Source organism: Trematomus bernacchii, unplaced genomic scaffold (genome assembly GCF_902827165.1).
Source record: "Trematomus bernacchii unplaced genomic scaffold, fTreBer1.1, whole genome shotgun sequence".
In the NCBI taxonomy this organism is placed as follows: Eukaryota; Metazoa; Chordata; class Actinopteri; order Perciformes; family Nototheniidae; genus Trematomus; species Trematomus bernacchii.
In genome coordinates this window covers 887095-898575 of record NW_022987641.1, presented here as the reverse complement: position 1 = coordinate 898575, position 11481 = coordinate 887095, and the positions used below count along the sequence as shown (strand labels likewise).

Below are 11481 nucleotides of genomic sequence, written 5' to 3'. Positions count from 1 at the left end.
AGGGTCCAGGTTCATTACTGAAGTATATAGGTTGATCTTTAGACCAGTCACTCTTCAGAGACCACATGGAGACCGTAGACTCTGCTCTCTGTCTGTGGAAACAACACATGTTTAAACATCATTAGTTCATTTAAAGAGCAGCTTTTGATCTATGACTGTTCACCTTATTAAAGATGTTTAGAGTTTTTGAGTCGTGATTGTGGGTTTCTGTTGTTAAAATTCATTTGAGTGTGAAACGTTTTACATATTTGTATTTTATTTGCTTAATTGAACACAAAGTCCAACATGTAGAGAGTGAGGATGATTTCACTAGTAGATTATTTACTATTGCTGATGATGACAAGAAGCAAGAGATCAATTACACTTGGTTAATGTACTCTACTGGGTTTCATTAAACAGTTTAGATTATCAGATACCAAAAAAACGGGATCGTCTTCAGGTCAGTTTACAGTAGAAACTCTTACTTTGTGTCTGAGGGTCCAGGTTCAATACTGAAGTTTAGAGGTGGAGTCATAGACCGGACACTCTTCAGAGACAGACACCTGGAGACTGGAGATTTGTCCTCTTCTTTTAAATCACTCATGTTCTCCAGTCTGAGAGATAAACCAGTAACACACACACACACACACACACACACACACACACACACACACACACACACACACACACACCACACACACACACACACACACACCACACACACACACACACACACACACACACACACACACACACACACACACACACACACACACACACACACACACACACACACACACACACACACACACACACACACACACACACACACACACACACACACACACACACACACCCACACACACACACACACACACGTAAGAAAAGTGGGGCAAAAAAATAAAGACAGTTAATTTGCTTTTCTGAAACCAAAATCAAATGTCTCTGAGAAGCTGGATTTTATTAAAGTTAAAAACATATTGGGGACAGCAACCATTGTCACACTATGCTTTTATAAAACCGCCCGGAGGACCACATGAATGAAAGAGCTTATAGTGTTGAGTGAATTTGGCTTTTTCCTAAACTTGTATAAAGATGTAAAAATACATTGATATGAATAACATCAACAACATTGCTTTTCTTGTCTCAAGGGGCCCAAGCAATTGTTTCTGCAGGAAACAGGCACTCAAACCCAAATTTCACTTAAGATTGTGTTTGTTTCTAATTACTTAGTATCAGTGGCAATGAACTAACACTCATAATCAACATAGTGCTGTTTCAGGAACTCCAAGTCTTAAAGGTCCCATGTCATGGTCATTTCACTGATCATAATTCCATTGTTGAGGTATACTAAAAAAAAAAATTATATTGTGCAATTTCCCAAAATCACATTGGTTTCTCATACAGCATCTCTGTATAGTATGTGTATTCACTCTCTGTCCTAAACGGCTTGTTGTGGCGGATTTCCACCATGGCGCGGAGCGCGGTTTAAGCGTGCCGTGTCGGGCCCGTTTTTGGTTGCGTTTCCACTATGCCTAGTTCCGGCCCGGGGGTACTTTTTCACCTTTTTTCTGGCCCGACAAAATCGTGGTTCTATCGGGGCCAACAAACAGGGCTGAGTCGGGCTGAGTTTGCTAAACTAGAGAGAGAATCGCTGGCAAGGGGGCTACAACTACAACAAGATGAACATATTTGACCGTGATTTAATTGTAATACACGTTTCAAAAATGATGCCGAAGTAACAACATACTGATCCCGGATAATCATCACACACACACACACACACACACACACACACACACACACACACACACACACACACACACACACACACACACACACACACACACACACACACACACACACACCACACACACACACACACACACACACACACACACACACACACACACACACACACACACACACAACACTACACACACACACACACACACACACACAACACCACACACACACACACACACACACACACACACACACAGGCCGTGTCTCAATTCAGGGGTTTCATCCTTCGAAGGGTGCATTCGTAGACCGCATACGTCACTTCCGCCGAAAGAAGGCTGTCCCAATTTAAAAAAAAGACGAGACTCCTTCGAATGCGGCCCACAAATGCAGCCTACTTTTCCCCAATTTGAAGGATACATCTGATGTACACTCCGCGGCCTACCATATCCCAGGGTGCAATGCACGCAGGGAAGAGTGAGTTTTTTTCAAATGAAATGGCTTCTGGTCTCCCCAGCAGAGTGGATTTAAAAGCAACAGCAAGCGGAGGAATCACTAATAAATGTGAGTATTGGGTTTTAACTTACTTTAAATTAACTAACGTCACACACGTCAAACCCAAGGGGCATTAAAACGTACATTTTCGTTAAATAATACGGATAAATATGTGACGCTAACTATCTAGCTGGACGTACTGCACTGTTGTTTACACTTATTTTTAATTCAATTCAGAAGTTTACTAAAGTCATACAGAGATCTTGGCTCTGTTATAGATAAGTTATACTTTATATTACATAAATAGACCAAAGTGACATTTAGACCGGTATAGCCTACAGTACGGTGGGATTTATAAAAGGCTACCCTGACGTGTAGCTGCTGTTTGCTTTATTTATTTCTCTGACATGTAGCAATGTTTTACTGTTTATTAAACTTTGGGACAACATTACAACCTTTGTGTTCAGCTCATGCTGCTTTGAGGTAGGGCTAAAAGAAAAGCCTATTTTAAATATTTCCACCAGATTTGATCATCTTTTATAAGGTTAAAGTTTATTTAATTTATCCTAATCCCATAATAATAAGACAATCAAAAATAGACAGCAGCCTTTTGCTTGATGTTAGTTTGTGCCGTGCTGTCAAAGGGATGCACGTGTGACTGTCTTCATCTCTTTAGTTTTTTAAAAACCAGAATAGTACATAATTTTAAATGATCCTTTAGGGATTGTTTGTCTGAAATGCTTAGAGTTACATTTTGCAATAATACTTCTACAACCCTGTGTTTAATATGATTAATTCACTTTTTTATTTTTCTCTTGTTTTTCTCTGTAATTAGTAAAATTCTGGAGAAATGGATCTGCTGGAGAAGGACCCCTGATCTGAAAAGTGCACAGCGGATCATCAGGACAGAGCTGCCATCCACCTGGACCCCGTGGTGCTGGAGAAGGACCCCTAACCCCAGCGGATCATCAGGACAGAGCTGCCATCCACCTGGACCCCCCGTGGTGCTGAAGAAAGCAAAACGGCGATCAGGAACATCCTCCACCCAGACCTCTGCTTACTGCCGTCCTACAGACTTGTGTCTTAGTTTCAGAATATGATTTTGCATGTGTCCTTTCTTTTAATAGATATGTAACGATTATAGCTTGAGTCTGTCTGATTCCCCAAACAACTGCTTCTATATACTTGCTGCACATATAATACAAATAAACAACTGCATAAACACACTTTTGCTGATATTTGTTTTACTGCTGATGTTAAATAACATGATTGATTTCCTCTGTCTCAATGATGAAAGTTATAATAATAGAAGACATGAAGCTGCAGAGAGAGGATGGATATATTCTTACCTCTACTTTGTGATAAGATGAAAATACAATATTAAATTGTAATTGTTAAACACATTGTTTATTTCATTTACTGAGGTTTTAACCATTATTTCCAACATGTACACATAAGCAGTGGAATAATAGGATATCTCTAGGTCATTAAACTGTCTTCAGTTTAATTTTATTAATACAAAAAAAAGGTCATAGAAAATGTTTAATTGTGTATTTCAGCAGAGCGGGGGGGTCACGGTGCTGCTGGACCTGGAGGTGCTGACCTGGGGTCAGTGGGACATCATCTGGGCAGGTTTAGGGGAAGAAGGAGAATATAAACTGTTATGATCACAGCTATTAAGATTAGAAGACTAATATTGTTAAGAATCAATCTATACAACATGCTTTTGTTCATTTAAAAAACATATTGTTTTATTAGTACAGAAAAATTAAGACTTATTTTAAATATGAAATAATATGATTAAATTACATCAGCTATATATAATTTACTTGTTAACTTACTAATGTAACATTACTGGGGGCTAAAGGAACAGCTTCATCTTATTTACCTGGCCATGGTCCTCTTTAATTCATCGCCGACGGTGATCTCCAAAAAATGTAAAAGTAGTAAAGTTTCTGGATCCTTTTCAGCTGAGTTAGCTTGTAAGCTAATTTGCTAGCAGGCTGCTGGAGCAACGCAACCGAACAGCGCGTATCACGTGACATAAATACGAAGCGCTCCGTAGGCTAGACCGTCTCATTTCGTAGGCCGCTCGGTCCAGCCTACCCGGTCTACGTGGGCTGGGTCCTCCGTGGACCGCGTAGGCTGCGTACTCCGAAGGGTGCAGCCCCTGAATTGAGACACGGCCACAGACTTCAGACAGGCCGCTCTCCATTTTGTCTGCGCTGGGCTGTCACATGTTATGTTATGTAACAGAAAACAGGAAATAATAAAAGTTTACAACACTTGCAGAAGTCTCATTGGACTCTAGGATGCAGATTGTTAACCAATAAGTTATTTTCTCACATCCAGTTTGACAGAGTAAATAATAAATGTGTTAAAAAGCAGATCCTGGTGTTAACACTCACCCTGTTGTTCTCCTCGTGTCGAGCTGTAAAATGGTGTCTGGCAGTCTGCCTTCCTACTTTCACCTTCCCTCACCTGTCTGCAGCTCCTCCCTCTGATTCATAACCAGCCTTATCAGCTGAACCAGTTCACAAACAGGGACTTTGTTCAGTGAGATAGAAAAAGACATGCAGCTAAAAACAAGCTCAACAAAGTTATCAAAAGGACACAACATCCACACATCAGCGTCCATAGGATATAATTAAATCTGCTTTATATAAAAAACAATGAACAGCGACTTCAATAAAAACACAAAGCTAAATTTACAAGATGTGCTAATTTACAAGATGTGCCAAAATCAGGACTGAAATAGAGATTTCACCTCTAGCAAGGTGGAAGGAGGAAAAGTGTTTTAAATAGGGGCAGAGAAACAGGAGAGAAACAGACTGCAGCACCTCACTGAAAAGCGTTTTAAATAGGAGGAAAGTGTGCAGGGATGCTCAAATACGTGTTCATGCAGCCCCTAAATAATGGTAATACTGATTAAAAATCATTTCTAGGGCAGAAAGTATTTTAAAAGTGAGAAAACTATTTTAAATGGCTTTAGGTGCAGTTCCAAGTTTCCCCACAGGAGGGCTCCAGGGACCGCATCACCCAACATGAGCACAGTGCATTAACAGTAGAAAATACGATAAGTATAGGCAAATCAATTGATTTAAAGTGCGGGGAGGCTCCACACCAGGCACAGGTACATTCCTACATCCCCACAATAGTGACACTGATGATTTAAAGTCGTTTCAGCAGCGCTAAAAATCTGATACAATCTGCTAAAAGTCTGATAACAGTGTGGTAAAAGTCTGATAACAGTGTGGTAAAAGTCTGATTGTTTCAGAGACCCATAGTAATGATACAATAAACCATTTACATCTAAAAGTATTGATTCAAATTCATTTTTAGGGGGAAAAGTGCAGATGAGGCATTTTGGTATTTTGGGCAAAACACTTCACCCAACCCTGTATGTGTATGTATATATATATATATATATATATATATATATATATATATATATATATCAGTGTTTCCCCTATATACAAATAGTGGCGGCGCAGCGCCGCTGCTGAAATATGCGCGCCGCTGCTAGGGCGCGCCAGCCAGGTACCCAAAAAAAAAGAATTTTTTTTTTTTTTAATTTTAATTAAAATAATAATAAGTGGCGACCCTTTTTCATTTTTGATTGTTTGTTATGTGGATTTGTAGTATTTGTGTTACTGTATGTTCAATAAAGGTGTATTTTTGCTAAATCTTGAGACATTGCCACTGTATGTACTAGGCAGGGCCGATTTTGGAGGAGGAGAGCTCTCCTGTCAGAGAGGCTCAGTGAGGTAAAGGACTCTCTTGCGGCTTTCACACCAGCGCTTTTCCATTTCTAGCTCCGAGCTAGAGCTTTTCTGGTTCAGCTCCGGTTTCCCTTTTCTGCTCCCGCTCTGTTCACACTGCCCAGAGCTGCCGCTGCTGCGTCATGACGTCACCGTTTACATCGCTGATTTGCTCCCCAACGGAGCTCACAACAACAACAACGGGGGACTGCGTCGGGTCGATGATCGTGTTGCTTTTAATCATACGAAGCCAGATTAAATTAAATAACGACTTCTCCAACCTTATACTTTAAGTAGAAGACCTGAGTACTTCTACTTTTACTCAAGTACAAGATCTGAGTACTTGTACTTTTACTCTAGTACAAGACCTGAGTACTTCTACTTTTACTCAAGTACAAGATCTGAGTACTTGTACTTTTACTCAAGTACAAGATCTGAGTACTTCTACTTTTACTCTAGTACAAGATCTGAGTACTTCTACTTTTACTCTAGTACAAGATCTGAGTACTTCTACTTTTACTCTAGTACAAGATCTATACTTATACCACCTCCGTTTATAGCCTATGAAAAAAACTATTAGAAAACGAAGGCTAAAGCTAACGTTAGCAGATATGTTATGCTAGTTAGCTAGCTCAACGACAATATTGCGACAGGAAAACCTTTCAGTGCACATCACGCTCTGCCGCTCCGACAGGGAGCTCTGCTCTGAACACCTGAACGGCCCGTTCTAACAGCTGTTCACCAGCGGTCCAGTCTGTGCCACAGTGACTCCGGACCACACAGTTAATATTAACGAACGCACCCGTAGGTAATGTAGCTACTGAAGCTAGACCATCATCGCGGAGCAGCAGAGCCTTATTATACATCCATGAGCAGAGCCGACAGGCAGGAAGACTCGAGCACACAGCTCGCGCTTCATTATAATATATAAAAAAAGAACACCATGCGTGTCATGATGGCACATAACAGCTCGCGGACGCAGATTACTCCGGGTCCCAGACCCCCACCATACCCCAAAAATATTTTTATTGCAGATCTACATGAATCACACAAACGACCTATTTTGGATTCAAAACGGCGAATTTCGCCAAAAGGTGACAAGTTTGCATCCCTGAAAACTAGTCTTTGCTGCTGCCTCAAGAGGAGGAGAGGAGGGAGACAGGTGAGGCTGATTCAGGAGCCCAGACACACTCACAACTATAAATGAACCAAAAATAAATAAATAAACAAGTTTCAGTGTTTTTTCATATTGGAAATGGTATGTTATTGGTTATGGCCATGATTTTATGATTATTGAAATGTATACAGTTCTGTTTCATATAGGTGTTCCCATAGATCTAGTCTCTTTATTTTCCCCTGAAAGTGCACCAGATTGATGCATTTAACTCCAAAATAAAAATAAAAGATCTTACCGGGGAGCATGCCCCCGGACCCCCCTAGAGGATTTGAGGTCCACCCACACTTAAAATCACATGGATAGGTTCCTAAATACATTTACAATTTGTTTAAAATAGTAACCCATGTCCATATGTTTATTTGTGGGTAGTAAATGTAAACTATAGGGCTATCACTATGGGCCCTGCCTGTACCTGTTCGCTCTGCCATGGCGTGAAGGGTCTGCTAACAAGCGACCGACAGAAAGGTTAATGTTGTTGCACGTCACAAAGGCACGTTACCTTGTCCTGTTGGCAAGGGGTGGATTGTCAGAGATGGGTGGATTGTCAGAGATGGGGTCATTCAACCCAGTGCTATTTACAAAACCCCCAGCACCTACAGAAGTGAGAGACATTACTCACTTGTATTGCAAAGATGCAAAGTGTGGAGAGAGTGGAAAGTGCCAGTGCCTCTCTGTTGGCCTTCCCTGTACAGAGTTCTGCACCTGCTGTGCAGAATGTCAAAATGTGTCCCCTAACGTTTCTGAGGAACCTGACATTTAACATTATATTCTAGTATCTATATACTTGACCTCTCACAGAATTATTGATGAATTGTATACTGTACTTTGAATTAAGGTTCCAGTTTCAATAAAACCTGTACTATTTACACCTATGTTTTAGAGGCTTGCAATTTAGAACTAATACACTTTATTGAATTGGGTTACTCTTATTCTGACTATTTGGTGATGTAGTTCAGCCACCTGGTATTTCCCTCTCCAAATATAATGACCATCAGAGTGAGCATTCTTAACTTATAGGCTATTATGCCACTTATTCCCCATTCAGAATTTGACTGTATCAGAGAAGAGGTAGGCCTATGTCTAAAGAAATCTCATTTGCAATAGAACTGTACCAGATATTTCCATACAACTACTGGTTAGTGTTCAATAGCACCCTAGACAATTCAGTAATGGTATATTTTTTAGGGATTTCTGTTTTTTTGATAAATGAGAGAAAAGTGATTGAGTCCTATTACCAAAAAGTACAATTTCCGTCTAAACTAAAGCTAAGTTTACAGGACTATAATTCAGTATTTTTTTAGTTAAATAATTGTCTGACTATTTAGTGACGTAGGACAGCCACCTGGTTCATACCTCAGCAAATCTGAAGAGGAAAAGAGTGGTCATTCTCAAGTTATGGGCTTTTTTGTCACCTTTCCCACATTCGGTCTGGTCTAATTTAGCTCTTTTTCAGGGTTTGGGGTAGTTCTAAAGAACCAAAAAACATTTTTTTCCCCCAAAATAAAATTTGACAACAATCAATTTCATTAATGAGAGACCCTAAAGATAAGAACAATCATTGTTGTCATTTGTTCTACCTCGGGTAGGGGTATCTCGAAAACTAAAGCCTTTTTTGAGGACTTGCTGCTAGGCGCGTTCACACCAAGTACTTTGCAGTACTTAGTTCCGGCACTCAGTGCCCTGGCACTTTTTACCCCAGGGCACTAAGTACCAATCGCGTTCACACCGGAGTACTTTTCCCTGAGGGAAGATTACGCAAATGAGTCGCTGACGTCACTTCTTCTGCTTTGGGTTTACTGGCAGCCCACAAACCACTTCACGGCGAGTACAGTAGGTGGCGGTATGCACCTTAAAGTTGTTTGCAATCCGCTACAAAAACAAGAGAAGAAGAAGAAGGAAAACTTCCCGCGTATACTGCGACGCCCACCCACTCGCTGTACATTAGGCGTCTGTTGTTTACCTTCCGACCTCAGACATGATGGAGATGGAGTCGACTGAAGTTGTGCTGTTTGTGCTCATGTTATACAGCTTTGTAACTGAGTTAATGCAGCCTGAGCAACTTGCGTACAATAACAAAACAAGCCGAGCACGAGTGGTGGTAGAGAACGCTTTTGGCAGACTGAAGGGCAGGTGGCGGTGCTTGATGAAAAGAAACGACTGCAAGATGGACAAGATCAAAATCCAGGTGGCAGCATGTTGCATATTACATAACCTTTGTGAAAGTAATGATGATGAGTACAGGGACGAATGGACTGCCTTACCGGCGACCCAGCTTGATGGGCCAGCGCCAGCCATTGCCGAGGCTGGGGGGCAAGACACGCGCACAGCCCTTATGAGGCATCTGAACAGCGTGTAAATTGTACATTGTAAACATTTTGACAATAAAGCTGATCTTTTGTACATTGCTTTTGTTTCTCTCTTTTATTTTCCAGTCAAGACAGGCAACATTACAATAGTGTACAGTGTGGCAATATAACAATAAACTGTGCCAGGTGTGTTATATGCACAGTAAATAGGCTCAGCAGCAAACCCACCTTTATTATATATATATATATCTTCCTGAGACCCACTGCATCCGTCTGCCATAAACACTATGGAAACCTACATGTTAGTTTTGGCCCATAGTGGACTCCATTTTGTGTTGTGTAAAATGGGGGGGGGGAATTAAAAGTTTGCAAATCCCTATGTCCTCCTCAGAGGATAATCATAAAAACATTTAGTTTTAGGTCAAATAATATTTAAAATGATATAAATTATCATATTTGTGTATGTGCCCCTGCCATTCCCCCACAAGGTTGCAACATTGATGATAAATAAATGACAAATAAAGCTTCGCCAGTTTATAACCGATGAAACATGATGGTATCAGAATAATCACTTACATGTGATGTATAGGATGCTACACAGGTCACTAAAGATAAAGTGTCAGGAGAAATAAGCAAGATACAGGATCTGTTTAATCGCCATGTAGGTTCTCTTTATTGCACTCTCAAGACATAACAGTAAATAGAAGTTCACATTTTTAATATAAATAAAATAGAAGTTGTACATGTAAGTTAACATTATCAATATAAAATAAAGTGTCAGTTGTATCAAGACTATATAATAACGGTAATAACAATAATATAAAATAAACTGTCCCAGGTGTAGGGATAGGCTCAGCAGCATACACACCTTAGTGCAAAGTTGTGTGTCAGTATTAATAAAAACAATACAAAATGAACTGTCCCAGGTGTAGGGATAGGCTCAGCAGCAGACATTGTTAACAGTGGCAACTATAGGGAGGAAGACCTGTTGGCTTTCACTAGCTGGGAAAGCACTTCCAGAAACCCATTCTGAAAGAGGTTTGTCGCTCATCCTGCACCGACACTTCATCCTGGTGCTCCTGGCGCTCCATCTGCCGCTTCAACACTTCAGCCTGGCGCTCCATCATCGTGAGCATCTTGTCCTCCCGTTTCCTGGGCCTTGGTGAACAGCACCATCTGATCCCCGTGCATCGACTCTTTCACCACGGCACGCCGGTCCTCCAACGCCTCGACGGTGTCAAAGAAATTCACATCCCGTGCCCGCTTTCCTAAGAGGGAAAATAAGCAAGATACAAGATCTGTTTAGTCGCCATGTAGTTTTACAACATACTAGGAATGTGTTTACTAGTCAACATTGGACAGGGTGCAGGCCGGGACAAGACAGTGTGCACAATGCAGGTGTATAGTAGAAGATAATATAGGATCAAATAGCATAAAATATATATATATATATATACACACACACACACACACTGAGTGTGTGTGTGTGTGTAGCTGACGCTCAAAGTGCCCTTATTTATTGTTTTGTATTTTTGAAGAGTGCTTCATGTATGCTTGAACTTTGTTTAATGTTGTTGAGGCAAGTTTTCTTACCGGAAGTCATGTGACCTCTAGCCCGGATGTTTACAATGTTTGTGAGAGAGTAAAAACGGCGCGAAAATTTGTAAACGCCAGTCTAGGCGAATACGTTTTCACGCTGTTTCATAATTGTACCAAGAAGGAAATAAACGTGATTGTGAACATCAGTTCGATGCGTAACGTTCTTTCAAGACCAAGTTACAGTGTGTGTACCTTTGCGGTTGGTTTGGTAAGGGGGACGAGCAAGCGCTGTGATCTTGAAGGCAAAGCTCGCTTGTTTCCAATCCTGAGAGTTGTCCAGCCTCGCCTGAAACACACGATTAGTGCCATGAGTTAGTGAAGCAAATTACAGAAACACTGCACAGTTATTCACAAGTCAAAACGTTTTCATAGCGGCCGAGAATATCTAACTAGCTAGATGTTATTAGCTAGCTCGGGGCCG

At 40.8% G+C, this 11481-nt stretch overlaps 1 long non-coding RNA gene across 1 annotated transcript; it reads right to left on the bottom strand.

Moving 5' to 3' along the window:
* Positions 1-52: 52 nt before the first annotated feature.
* On the bottom strand, positions 53-4717 carry LOC117484881. Its single transcript, XR_004556174.1, has 3 exons — positions 4626-4717; positions 465-593; positions 53-92 (listed from the first exon to the last, which is right to left on the bottom strand). It is a non-coding gene; the product is annotated as an uncharacterized LOC117484881 (long non-coding RNA).
* Between the last annotated feature and the right edge of the window lie 6764 nt (positions 4718-11481).